Genomic DNA, 13,438 nt, shown 5'->3' on the forward strand with positions numbered 1-13,438 from the left:
TGAAGAGGTTGACAAATGTCTACTGGATCCAGGTCCCTGCTGGGACAGGCCAGAGCCATGTGCACGTGGTCTGCTAGGACAGTCTATGGACAACCCCTCCAATATTGCTGGGGCTGGTACTGGCACTACGGGATTGGCTGTGACTTTCTGGATATCCATGGTGACCTCCAGCTGGTGATGTTGCTGGCATACATCCACATCGATGTCTCAACTGTCCTGCACTGTCCTGGCACATGGACATGACACTGTGGAGGACATCCAATGTTTCACCCCAATGTCTATCAATGACCTCAGTGTAGTTACATATGGCATCTGCTAGGTCACGGATACAGTCATTTACAGAGGTGTAATGAGCCATCTGTGCCCTTAGCCCCTGTCTGGTGTACCGCTCCATTCATATCTGTGCATCCATGACAGCCTGGAACATGCATGTGGTAGAAAGAGGTGTGGCACGTCTGCCAGGGGCATGACAACCAGCAGTGCTCTGACAAGAACCCCTGGGCATCTGACTATGTGGTACCATTCCAGACATCTGGCTATGGCTGCTGTATCCTTATACATGTGCCATAGATACCACACTGTCCTGGCCAGTGCCAACCGTACACTGCCCCTCAGCTAAGGGCAATGGTGATGTTGGATGTACAGGTGACTGTGCATGGATGGGGTGGAGACTTGTGTACTATCAACTGGTGGCCCAATAGACCCTGACAAACCCGCCTGTACCTCAACACACCTATCCTCATGATCACTGTCTGTCTCAGTGTCATCAGGTTCCCTGCTGTACTGAACCAGCTCCAACTCACCACCAGTGAGAGGAAAACAGGAAACACACTTTAAGACCTGAACATGACTTCAGGCCACATGCACACATGCACACATGCACACATGCACATGCACACATGCGTACATGTATACATGCACACATGTGCACATGTGCACATGCACACATGCACACACACACAAAACTACACTCTTCCTGAAAGCAGACACACACAACATCAGCAATCACAGAACATACACAATAGCAGGAGATGGTGGGGTACAGTATCACAAGCAAAACAGTCATATCACACATGTCAACATGCAGGACATGTGTTGCTCAACAGCATGCAGTGCAAGTGTATTCAGTCCTTGTTAGTAACAGTATACATGGCTTTGATGCATGTGGTTTGTTATTAGGTGATGGCCCTCCCCCTGGAACACAATGCATACATGGACACAACATTACTGTGCATGTATTCATAACCCTGTGATGTACTGTGCACCATAACTCATAGGTGTACATACCATTGCTGGATGTGTATCTATGTGTCAGATAGGTATCCAATGCTGATTACAGCCTCTGTGTCTTTAGCAAATAATTGTGGACACATTTTTAGCACATGCCTGATGAGTATTCACACAGCATCATCAGTGGTGCATGGATAATTGATGGAATACCATCTGCCACATACCCAATGTACGGTACTTATGGTGATTGTAGATCATATTGTGGACATGCCAGTCTCATCCATGACATGGCATGTTAAAACACAACTGCATATTTAAACACTACACATATCCATTATGTGTCATATGACCTAGCCACTCAATATCATCACACGACATATATGCATCAGTTGTGCAAATGGTGATTGGTATTCATACTGTTTAGAGGTGCATATGTGTGCACACATGCATCATTATGGTGTGTAGCAATGGCAGCTATGTGTAGTACTGTGGTTACAATAACTGGATGGGGTATAGTACCATAGGCCATCATCATGAAGCATCAGGTGGTCACTCAGGGCTACAAATGTTTCACAAACCAGCACTAATCAGTGCCAGAACTGTACTACCTTGGCTAAATTCACCATTTCACAACCATTTGTTACTTGAGTTTGTAAGAAGGCCAATAAGGAGTTTTCCCCTGACATGAATGTGTAGTGTGTTGCAGTGCATTTAAATGCCCCAGGATAGGCCTCTACCCCTCAGGTATATTATGTGTAATGTGTAGATGAGAGTTTGGATACTGGAGTGTGTCTTTACAGATGGTTTGGGAATCCTTTATGTGTAGCATGTTAAAATGCTCTGTGTATGACATAGATGTGTATGTTATGTGCATGTTGAGTATCAACTGTGCCTATCCAATGGCCACTACAGTCTAGCCACATTTGTTTGAGATGGTCTGGGTATTTCATGTGTTTGAGGCAGCTAATCACATTAGTGAGATGTGTGTGCTCTTACACCAAACATGCACAGCATGCATTATGGGTAGGTGTGTTACATGTGTACATGGCCTACACCTTAACTATGACATGCACTTTTTATTTACAATAATAAATGTAGAACACACTCACAAGCATCTATCCACTGCCTTGATGTCACCCCAGAGGTACATACATAGAGATGAGACAGTTTGTCAGTGGCCACAACTGTGGCATTGCTACTGTGTGTTTGCAGTCTTACAGTACAACAACAGTTTACATTCACAGGGCTACAGATTATGTTCCAAATGATCAGTATTGCACAACAACAGGCTCCACATCTTTGAACAACACACTCCACATCTCACATATGCATGATCTACCAATACAGATAACAGTAGTCTACAAATATGCTATGTTACTTGCATGCTCCATGTGTGCTTGCTGGGTGGCTCCAACCTCCATCATGGTATATGTCTGCTGCTGTTGTTGTTGGGCTGGTGCACCAGGCTCATGAGCAGCTCCTCCACTATGGTGAGGGGGAATGGATATTAAAACCACTGCCTGTTACAAGCTGTTGTCTACGCACATCCGCATCACACTGACGGACATGTCTGAGAAGATCACTGCACTGGTGGTGTACCTGCTCATATGTGCGGTTATGCAGGCCTACCTCATTGACCCTGCAGACAAGATCTTGCCACATTGCAGTACACTCCTGCTGGTCCTGGCTGATTCGTGAAAACATGAGACAATAGTGCTGAATCATACTGCTAGTAATGATATCATCTTCAGCACTACTGTAACTCGGGTTCCTGTGGTGGGCCATGATCCCTGGAAGACATAAATACAAAAATATGTCTGAGCAAGTCATATGTCACATTTATCATTATACAGTACAGATATCACTGAACTGCCATATATAGCAACCTATAAGCTAACCAAGAGTGAAACACTGTAACTGCCACTTATCACTGATCACTCCACAACTGCTTGAAAGTGCCTTGCTCACTCTCTATCTAATGAACCATGTTCTGCACAGCAACAAAATAAAATCACTATATAAGACTATACAAGAGTACCTGGCACACTGTATGCAACACAATGCACAACCTAGCCACAGCAGATATACATCAAGCTGATATGTAAAGAAATATATCATCCATCACAATCAGTGTAAGGTCCAGTAATTGTATTACTATTATACCACACAATGTGTTAGTGCCAAACCCGTAGCCAAAATATGTGCACAATTGGGAATATAGGTCACATACTGCTGTAGTACACTATGCATGTTGCTAGATATGCAGTTATATGTATTACCACACATATGTCAAAGGACATGTTACAGACATACCCACACACACATCAGACATAATTACAGGACAAAAAGGTATGACAACCCAGATAAGCTTTCATTGTCTACTATACAGTACTGTCTGTCAGTACTTGCACAACCTTAATCTTGAGAAATGCAATATGTGATGAATACAGGGACCACACAAAACAGTGGATGCAAGCAATGTGGACATACACCATACTTTGCTGTACAGGCCCAGAGCTTCAGTTAGTACTACAGTATACACAGGATTTACATTCAACATCGGTACCAATCAATAATCATAGATGTAGTGCTTTAGCCTCCAATTACACACCCTAGTTGAAACCAAGGGACTTAATCACATTGTATGCAATAGCACTTGTTCTGCCTAGCAACAGAATACACAGCTTTTGCTAGGATCAAAGAAGGACTCACAATACCATAACATAAACAGTTTCCCACTAAGCTATCCCACAGATACATATCTTTGACATATTCACAAACATATTGATCATCACAGTCAGTCAACAGCACAGAGAACCTATTGCAACAAGTAGATGTAGGTGTGTATGAGTATATATATATATATATATATATATATATATATATATATATATATATATGCATATATGTGTGTGTGTGTATGTGTGTGTGTGTGTGTGTGTGTGTGTGTGTGTGTGTGTGTGTGTGTGTATATATATATATATATATATATATATATATATATATATATATATATATATATATATATATATATATATATATATATATATATATATACATATACACATCCATTTGTATATATCTATATATATATATATATATATATATATATATATACACAATATATATGTATCTATAGGCTCATATACATTTCACCTTTCATAGTGAGAATATCAATTATACAAAGGATGTAAGGTGTATACAGTAATGTAATAAAATCGCACAGTCTTGGGATAAATGTATTGAAGGTTTTCACAGCCCAGGTAGTTTTAGCAGGCCTTACTGGCTTCAACATTGCAAACTGAACAAACCACTCACAGTGTTTAACTACCACATGTCATATACCAGCACTGTATGCTGTCTTGTTTGTTACACACTAAAACCTACATACAAATATGTGCATACTAACCTTCACCAACATATATATCTCCCTCTTCACAAACAGTTGCAATATGTCCCCTGCTCTATGCACATATACAGATGTGAATATATATGACAGATATATATTTTTCTGTATGTGCGTGGCATACACACACATGGTCCACACTGTTGTAAGTCCCTAGACCTCACAGCTGAACTGTTGGGCCTTGCTGCAACACAAACAGGTGTCACATATGAACACAGACTAACATTAGGGGGGTATATATGGCAACAGATGCTAGATAAGCATACTAGACTGCTACAGCAGTTGCCAATGCTAAGGTACACTTTAACATGACTATCATGCATGTGTTGTTCTGTCACAACCATGTTTATATAATGTCAGCACTAATCCCCCCAACAGCCATGGGCCACACTACTGTACATAACACAGATAACATGGATCAGATCTTTGACATTTAATGCTGAGCTACACATTTAACAGGTATGTCCCACTGCCCACAGGTACACACAGTGTTGTCCATAGCAGTAGTTAAGCAGAACATCTGCTGCCACATATGAATGTTTCACATTATGTACACTATTCTTCAATAACATCTACTACATGCCAGTAAATACATATGTGTCACATACCTTTCCTTTGTATAATTTGCTAATATTTCTTTTTCCTTCTCTCTCTCTCTCTCTCTCTCTCTCTCTCTGTCTCTCTCTGTCAGTCTCTGCAATAGAGTGATTGAGTTTGTTGGCAGAGATTGCAGCCTGCTTTTGTAGGAATTTGCACATGAGCATGTGATGGCCTCTGCACCACTTAGTGGCCACCATTTGCTAATTGCATGCAGTCCACTGTGTAGTAATTGAAGTAATCACTGTCATAGCAACCCAGTACTATAAATTGCTGATTCGTGTAGGCGTGGCCCTTTCAGCATTCCAAGATGGAGATCATCCTTGTTTGGTGTGGACATCATTGTTTAAGACAGAAGGTTGGTATAGTTTTTATATCAGAAGCCAGGGGTGTAGTCAGAGATTTACATTTTGTACTCAGGCCTAATGTTGCTGCTTCCAGTACCCACTTGTCAGTGTAGAAATGTACTCACCTCTCAAAATTCTACCCCAAGATACATGGAAAGATCTACTTTCTTTTCAGCTGTTACAATTAACTGCTATACAAAGCTAGTTATAGAGATGTATTTCTTTGACACAAGAATTGTTTGTGAACTGCTATATTGTGAATATTCATTTAATCAGTTCTAAACAGTTTGTGCTTTTTTAGTGTTGACATTAACACGAGCTGCTCAGGAAAAACTGGACACATGTCAGTACAGTGAGTATGCTTACCTACATCCTTGGTAGACTCTGCACACACAGGTATATTCTACATGTGGGTAGGGTTGCAGAAGTACAGAGAGTGTAAGTGGTATTGTGTGGATTTTATCTTGCTGGACTTACAGGGTTGCTGTGTACATGTTAGTTTATCAAGGCAATAAGTCTGTCTGCGTAACTCCCAACTGTGGACCTATCCACATGATAGCCAGAGAATAGCCTGTTATTTTTTGTCTGTGCACCACACAGGTCTTTTCAGCAATAGAGCAATGGCATTCTTACAGTTGGTTGCTACCAGTACATGGCTACATCCATTTGTATTTTAGTGTTGTATTCCTACATAAGGGTATGCTTCTGAAACTCATTCCAAAGCTATGTGCACAGTGTGTAACAGCAGAAAGGCTAATATACCTCTGTGTTTCTGCCTCTGCCAGACCTCTCCACCAATCAGGTACATATTTGAACAGACTCAGGGAAAAGTCAAGAAAAAGTCAGGGACAATCAGGAACACCTTTAAAATATTAGTGCCATTAAGTTGAAACATTGAGAGAATCAGAGCATATGAATTAATACACCTTTTCTGAAGTAAAAGAAGTTTCTAACTCTTAATTATTGTCATTATTCATTAAGTGTAATTCACCACCTTTCTGCCCAATGTCAGTAGTTTTAGGAGGGATTCAGAGGGACAGAGCTAACATTTGTGTCAAAATCAGGGACATCCCTGAAAATTAGGGACAGTTGAGAGGTATGGCCTCTGCCCTAAACATATATGCCAGTGTTTGTCCTGCTATGATACTGTGTGGTGTTGTAAAGTGATGGGGTAACATTATTTCCTGCTAGAATGGCTGCTTCCCTTATCACAGTCATGTAATGTAATCCCACAACAACTGTTGGTCAACATCCACAGAACAAGTTGTGTGGTATGGTATTCCTAATTTTCATTTACATTCACTCATTCTGATGCATGATATAATTATTTAAGCACAAACTTGATGTATATCTACTGTGGCTTAGTGGTACTTCATGTTGTGTAGTGTGTGCAATGTCCAGGTTCAAGACTTACAGAGGTGTTTTATTTTGTTCCTGAGAAGAACAAGGGCCCTCACATACAGAGTGACTCAGGCACTTTTAAGCAGTTGTAAGCGGGTTTGCGTGGGTTTGCGCATTGCTGCGCATTGCTTAGCCATGCTCAAACCCGCGCAAACCCACTAACTACTGCTTAATAGTGCTTACTCCTGCTCACCTCTGCGCTAATTTCTTTGAAAGAAAATAAAAATGGGAAGATAGGAAAGTGGTGAAAAAGGGGCTCAAAGAGGGAAAGATGGTATGGAAAATAGCTCTAGATGTGCAGGACGGGTGTAGGGAAGGTCCATATCTGCCCATTTCTTCAACAGCAACAGCTGTGCATATGCAATACATTTGGAGGTAGATATGAACCCTTCAACCCCGGAGAGAGGGGTGAGGACAACAAAGTATGTTGTAATGCCAATTAAATAACATTTCATGTGTCCAGTGTATATGTGTGCAAAATGGGCAGCTATGTATGGAGCATAATATTTTTTTGGGGAGCAGATTGCCCTTTTTTTTTCAGGTGAGAGTGGAATGTGGGGTAGGGGAAGCAGGTATATTTAGGGAGGTAGGTTGGGGAGGTAAACAGACAAGACAAACAAGACACATACAGGGGCAGTATATGACACATGTGGTGGGTGAACACCTTTGACGGGGAGAGATGTTTGGAAATCGCAAGCCCATGAGCCTCCAGATGGAAACAGTGGGACTGAGATTCTCACCCATGGGCAGTCACCACTGCACCTTCACGGCCCAGAGGATGGCTGTGCTGGGGGCTGTGTAGGAGGGGCAGGAAGACCCGGGAGTTGCGCCACTCAGGCCTCAAGCTGGCGTAGAGGTTCTGCAACAGAATGTTCAATCTCTCTATGCACCACAGCCCAGACTGTCTTAAGGGTGATAGGTGCCCCTCTGTCCACGCTTGCACAGGTGGCCGAGCCCCATCCCCTGCAGTGCTTCCACCCAAAGGTGACACAGGGCCAATAGAGGAGGAGATCCCAGGCTGGGCACCAGATCTACTGGTGCCAGGTGCCGTGGCCAGCTGAGGTGGGACAGGTGGGTCCGCTGGGACCGTCCTTCCCATACAAACTATGTTTTGGAGAGATTAATAAAGATATGGGCTAGTAACAGTCAACAGCATTCCCAATTAGTTATAACAGCATGCAGAAGTATTCCCATTAAACCAACACACCAGACTTTCAACAGTTGAAAAGCAAGCATAACGCATGCATATATAGAACAATAGTGGAGATTACAACATCATGCAGGTTGAATTGATAGCAACAGGCCACCAATACTGTGGTATTTTAACAGGGCACATGCATAGAAATAAATGCAAATATTTATAAAGCAATAGGACATATGTCCCAACAAATGTTTTGAGATTAGACATACCGATTGAGTTGTGGAATTGAATTTTTTATGCACATACAGTAGGGTGGGAAAAGATAGCTTAATTGCCAACTTATATATCCTTCTAGTTTTCACTACATTCCTATTAACTGCAGTTATATGTCCCTTACATGTATTATTACACTACCCAATGTCCTTATATTGTGCAATTGGATTTTGCTAGATCATCATATACATGAGCTGTATCTTACATACAAACTGTCCAAGATGCAGATGTTACTGAAACATATTTTGAGAGTTGCTCACACACTGTCAGTAAAATTATTAAAACAGACTGTAAAATCATCAGGTTTTTCTTAAATAACAGTCAATAATACAGGAGGTTCAAGTTCAAAACGTTTTACCAGTGTACACCAGGAGGCAAAAGACTATACAATACAAGTATAGAATTTTGACTAATTACATTCAGGAAGTATTGTACATTTTATAGTATTTACAGTCAGCTTTGCCCACCTTACTGACGTGGTCAGTCACAGGGCACTTACATCACTATAGTCTACAATATTATATTCATAAGAAAGTGCTGAGGTTATACTTTTTAAAAACTTTCCCATGAGAATAATACAGCCTTGCAAGGCACCTGGTCAGTTATAATGTCTTTCTGTAAATGTTGCTCTTTCAAGGTTTCAGTCCTGCTCGAATACAATAGTCAGCTTGGTTCTTAATATGCTTCTTTGTTCCTTCTTGCAACATTGACTGAAAGCAGCTGTGCTGATAATGTTCGCAAGGCCAACTATCTCAGAGGAAGGAAGATACATGTTTTTTCCTGACCCAGCAGATAATCATTAGTGAAAAAAATAAGCTTGATGAGCTGGCTACTGCCAGGGTCAGAGTTCAATCACACTACAGCTCCAAAGCTTCAAGCAATTACATGTAAGATCATTCTTACTGCCATATTGTAAAATAGAATAAAATGCATTACATACTATTTGCTTTTAAACTAGCACTTCATATATGTTTAAGTACATATTTTTCTAACATTCTCCCTCCTCTTAATACTTTTTATTCTATTCAGAAACATAAACAACATCATTTCGTTCCCTAGCCTTCTCCTCTCAGAGATTTTTAACTAGGCAAGTCATTTGTTTTACATTTCAGAAAGAATTTCATTTGGAACTAATAAATCCAATTCAATGTCTTGGTACATAGTCTCAGTTACAGTTATGTCAACAAATTCTCTAACTAATCTTTTCATACAGGGTATTCTGCAACACACATGCTCCTAGTATGAGCAAAACAACACAAATGGCAATCAAAATATTCATCAGGATTGAACCCCACCCACCAAACAGACTCTGGAAAAAGTTCATCAGTGGGTTTGGGCCTGGTTCAGTCATGGCCGATACCTGCTGTATTACTTCTAGGTGATCGTTAATTTCATGTTTATTATCTGGTATGTACGCACAGCATTCTTCTTCGATAAGCGCGCACGTACCACCTATCGCTGCTAGGGTGAAGTCAAGAGCCATTCGGTTTTGTAGCACAACAGTTCTCATTGCATTCAGTTCATCAGTTACAAGTTCGAGAGTGGAAAAGGTTGCATTACTCATTACTTCGAGAAGTTTTGACAATTTCCTCAGTTCCCAGATTGATTTGACTGCTCCATAGGCTGGGAATATTCCAGCCCAGGATATAACAATGTCACTTAAGTCCATATGAGTCAATTTTTCTTTATCTTTCACGGATGAATGGTCTTTCCAGCCAGCCTCGATCTTACCCACTGGATTAGCAGGTTTTCTGACTGAATTCCCAGTTCTTTGGGCTACATCTCTTACGTTTCGTATCTTACCCAGAGGTAATTCAGCAGTATGCCTTATAGCTGGAACCAGATAACCCAAAAAACAACTGCCGGACCAATTCTCAGGTAACCATTTATATGCCTTTTTCCCACAAACAAAATAACAATTTTCTACTTTAGTACTGATGCGGGTTAACTCTGAATGAAACATTTTCTTGTCTATAACAGATAATTGTTTATGCAATTCAGGATTTTTCTGCACATCTTTTATCGTTGTTTTCATTAAGCTCAAATATGAATCATAATTTGTGCTACAACTAGTACTTTTATCTTTGGCCTTAATATAGCATTTGTAAGATACAGTTATGTTACAGTTACTCCAACCAACTTGGAGTGTATCATTTTTATAGAAACAAACAATTCCTTTCTGTGTAATGGGTAAATACAATGCAACTTTGTCCTGTGATCTCACAGAACCTGTGTCAAAAAGTAAATTTTCCCAAGTTTCATTTATCCCCAAAGGGACAGCGGACATCAAAAGTCCTCCATATGCTGTCAGTATAGCAGTACAAACCCAGCAGTTCGAAACATTCATAGTCTCTACATATACACGCTTCATGGCCAAGTATGTGTTAAAGTTTGGATGCCAGTCTATAGACAGTTCATCACGTTTTGTCAATTTCATTTGTGTGGTTATATGCAAGAAAAACCACAACAAAAGGCAAGTCACCACAATCATAGACAACAGGTGTATAATTAGCAAGACAGTTAAACAATTTCTTTGGGGTTGATTTGCATTTTTATACACTTTGCTCCTGGTCATCCTGCTTTTGTGGTGCATCAGCTACAAAATGTTTATCAAGCTGAAAGTTCTTTACCGGTTTACAGTGTGTCAGGTGAACCCAGAACAACCTCTCAGCAATCTTTACTGCAGTAGGTGTCGCCAACAGTACCTGGTATGGACCTTCCCACTTCGGACTTGTCCAGTTTTTCTTTTTGATAACCTTCAACCAAACCCAGGACCCCGGGGTCAGCACTGCTTCCGGTTTCATTTGTTCTTTATCTGAAAAAGAGTTTAACTGCAAAACAGTCTTATTGGTTAACAATTTCTTCATGTGATTAGCTAATGAGCTGTCTGCCTCCAGCTCTGCAGGCATGAGAGCTTTCCATTGTGGCACATAATATGCCCTCCCAAATATTATTTCAAAGGGGGTCAAGCCCTTTACATTTGGAACTGTTCTCATGCTCAGCAATGCTAAAGGCAAACAGCAAATCCAATTCTTCTGAGTCTCACTTATCAACTTCCTTAACTTATTTTTCAAAATCCCATTATACCTCTCCACCAGTCCTGCAGACTGGGGGTGGTAAGCACAATGATTTTTTAAGGAGATCCCAAAGAATTTCCCAAGTTGTTGGATTGTCTGGTTGACAAAGTGTGTCCCATTGTCACTATAGATTCTTTCCGGTATGCCAAATCTAGGAATTATTTCTTTTACCAGGGCCTTTGCCACTGCTGCTGCATCCGGATTTCTAGTTGGAAAGGCTTCCACCCATTTTGAAAACATATCTATAATCACTAAGCAGTATTTTTTCCCTTCACATTTATTCATTTCTATGAAATCCATACAAATAGTATGGAACAGATATGGTGGTGTAGGAAAACTCCCTTGCTTGGGTTTGAATGCTCCTTGTGCATGATGTTTATTACAAATGTGACATGCTGCACAAAATTTTTGTGTGTAATTCGTAAACCCGTATGTTTGGAATATTCTATTTACTAACTGTACCATCCCCCCTGTTGAGACATGGCTCTGCCCATGGCTCAACAAAGCTGCATATCTAAATAAGTTAGATGGCAATATTGGCTTTTTTTCTTTGGAGATGTACAGTCCGTTTTCGAGGATCGCACCTCGTCTTTCCCATTGTTGTTTTTCTGCTTTCATAGTTAATGTCTGCATTGTTTTTAACATTTCTAAATCTAAAATCTCAGATGGTTGTAATTCCTCATTCAAAAGTAAAGTTTCTGAGTCTGAAGCTGCTTGCTTAGCAGCTGCATCAGCTCGTGCATTACCTTTTGAAATCGGATCCTGTTGTTTCGTGTGAGCTACACATTTACAAATAGCTACTTTGGTAGGTAGCAAACGAAAATGAGAAACCAACGAAAACCAGTAATGTGGAAGTCAAAAACCACCAACTGAAGCAATAATCCACCAGCGTAGTTGAAACAATTTATTCGTACACTTTCAAAAAATAGATTCCAAACAGAACAGTGAGACAAGCGCTTTCGCCTGGTATATTCCAGGCTTTATCAAGTCAAAACACTAAACTAGTTACACCAGTGTGTTTAAATAGTGTGGGTTAATTAATCATTGAATGCAAATTGATGTTTCATGTCTTCTTTTGTATTTAACCCTGAGTGAACCAGAAACTAAAAAACATACATGGGTTCAGAAGACAAAAACTTACATACCCGTAACTGAATGAATTCTATTAAATAGTTTATAATTGATGCATTTAAAAAAACCGAAGTGTAACTTAAAAAATTATGAACATTTCACTAAAATAATTTTAAAAATATACAACTGCTGCTTTCAAATATTGAAAACAGCCAAATCTATGTTAAAAAATGCAATGACAAGTCATTACCTATTGAAAAACCTGCCACGTGTGTGCTAGTAAAAGTGTAACCAAGTAAATTTAAAAATCAGAAGAAAACCAAGGTGTAAAAAATAAGAATAAAACAAATCATAAATAATCAAGAGTTTGGGATAATGTTTAATTATAATTATTTATAGTCTGGCCCTTCTAAGCCTGAGCACTGAGCCTATACTAAGTAAACAATTAAGCCCTGGTGGTTTTCCTGCATCAAGCTTGAGCTGCCAGATTAGCTCCCTAAACTCAAGTGTAGATTCCCAGTCTCCCCCTCTAATATGTGGGTTAACCTGTTCAAGCACCATGAAGGACAATTTGAAATTAGGGCATTCAAGAGAATGCTTGTAAAAGGCATTACTTTCCTTTTTGTTGTCAATTTCATATGCATGCTCATATAACCTCTTCCTGAATTCACGCTCCGTTTTACCTACGTAAAAACATCCGCAGGTGGAGCATAAACCAATGTAAACGACCCCTTTAGTGGCACAGGAAAAATGCCCAGTTGGCTTAATGTTGATGTGACGTGCCCTTAAATACATATGATTGTCATTTATAACTAAAGAACACTGTTTACAGGCACCACATCTGTAAGTGCCGTTAACTTTCTGTTGTTTCCCGGTTTTAGCATTAGTCAATTTC

This window comes from Protopterus annectens, chromosome 12.part0, assembly GCF_019279795.1.
Source record: "Protopterus annectens isolate FY-2018-M chromosome 12.part0, PAN1.0, whole genome shotgun sequence".
In the NCBI taxonomy this organism is placed as follows: Eukaryota; Metazoa; Chordata; order Ceratodontiformes; family Protopteridae; genus Protopterus; species Protopterus annectens.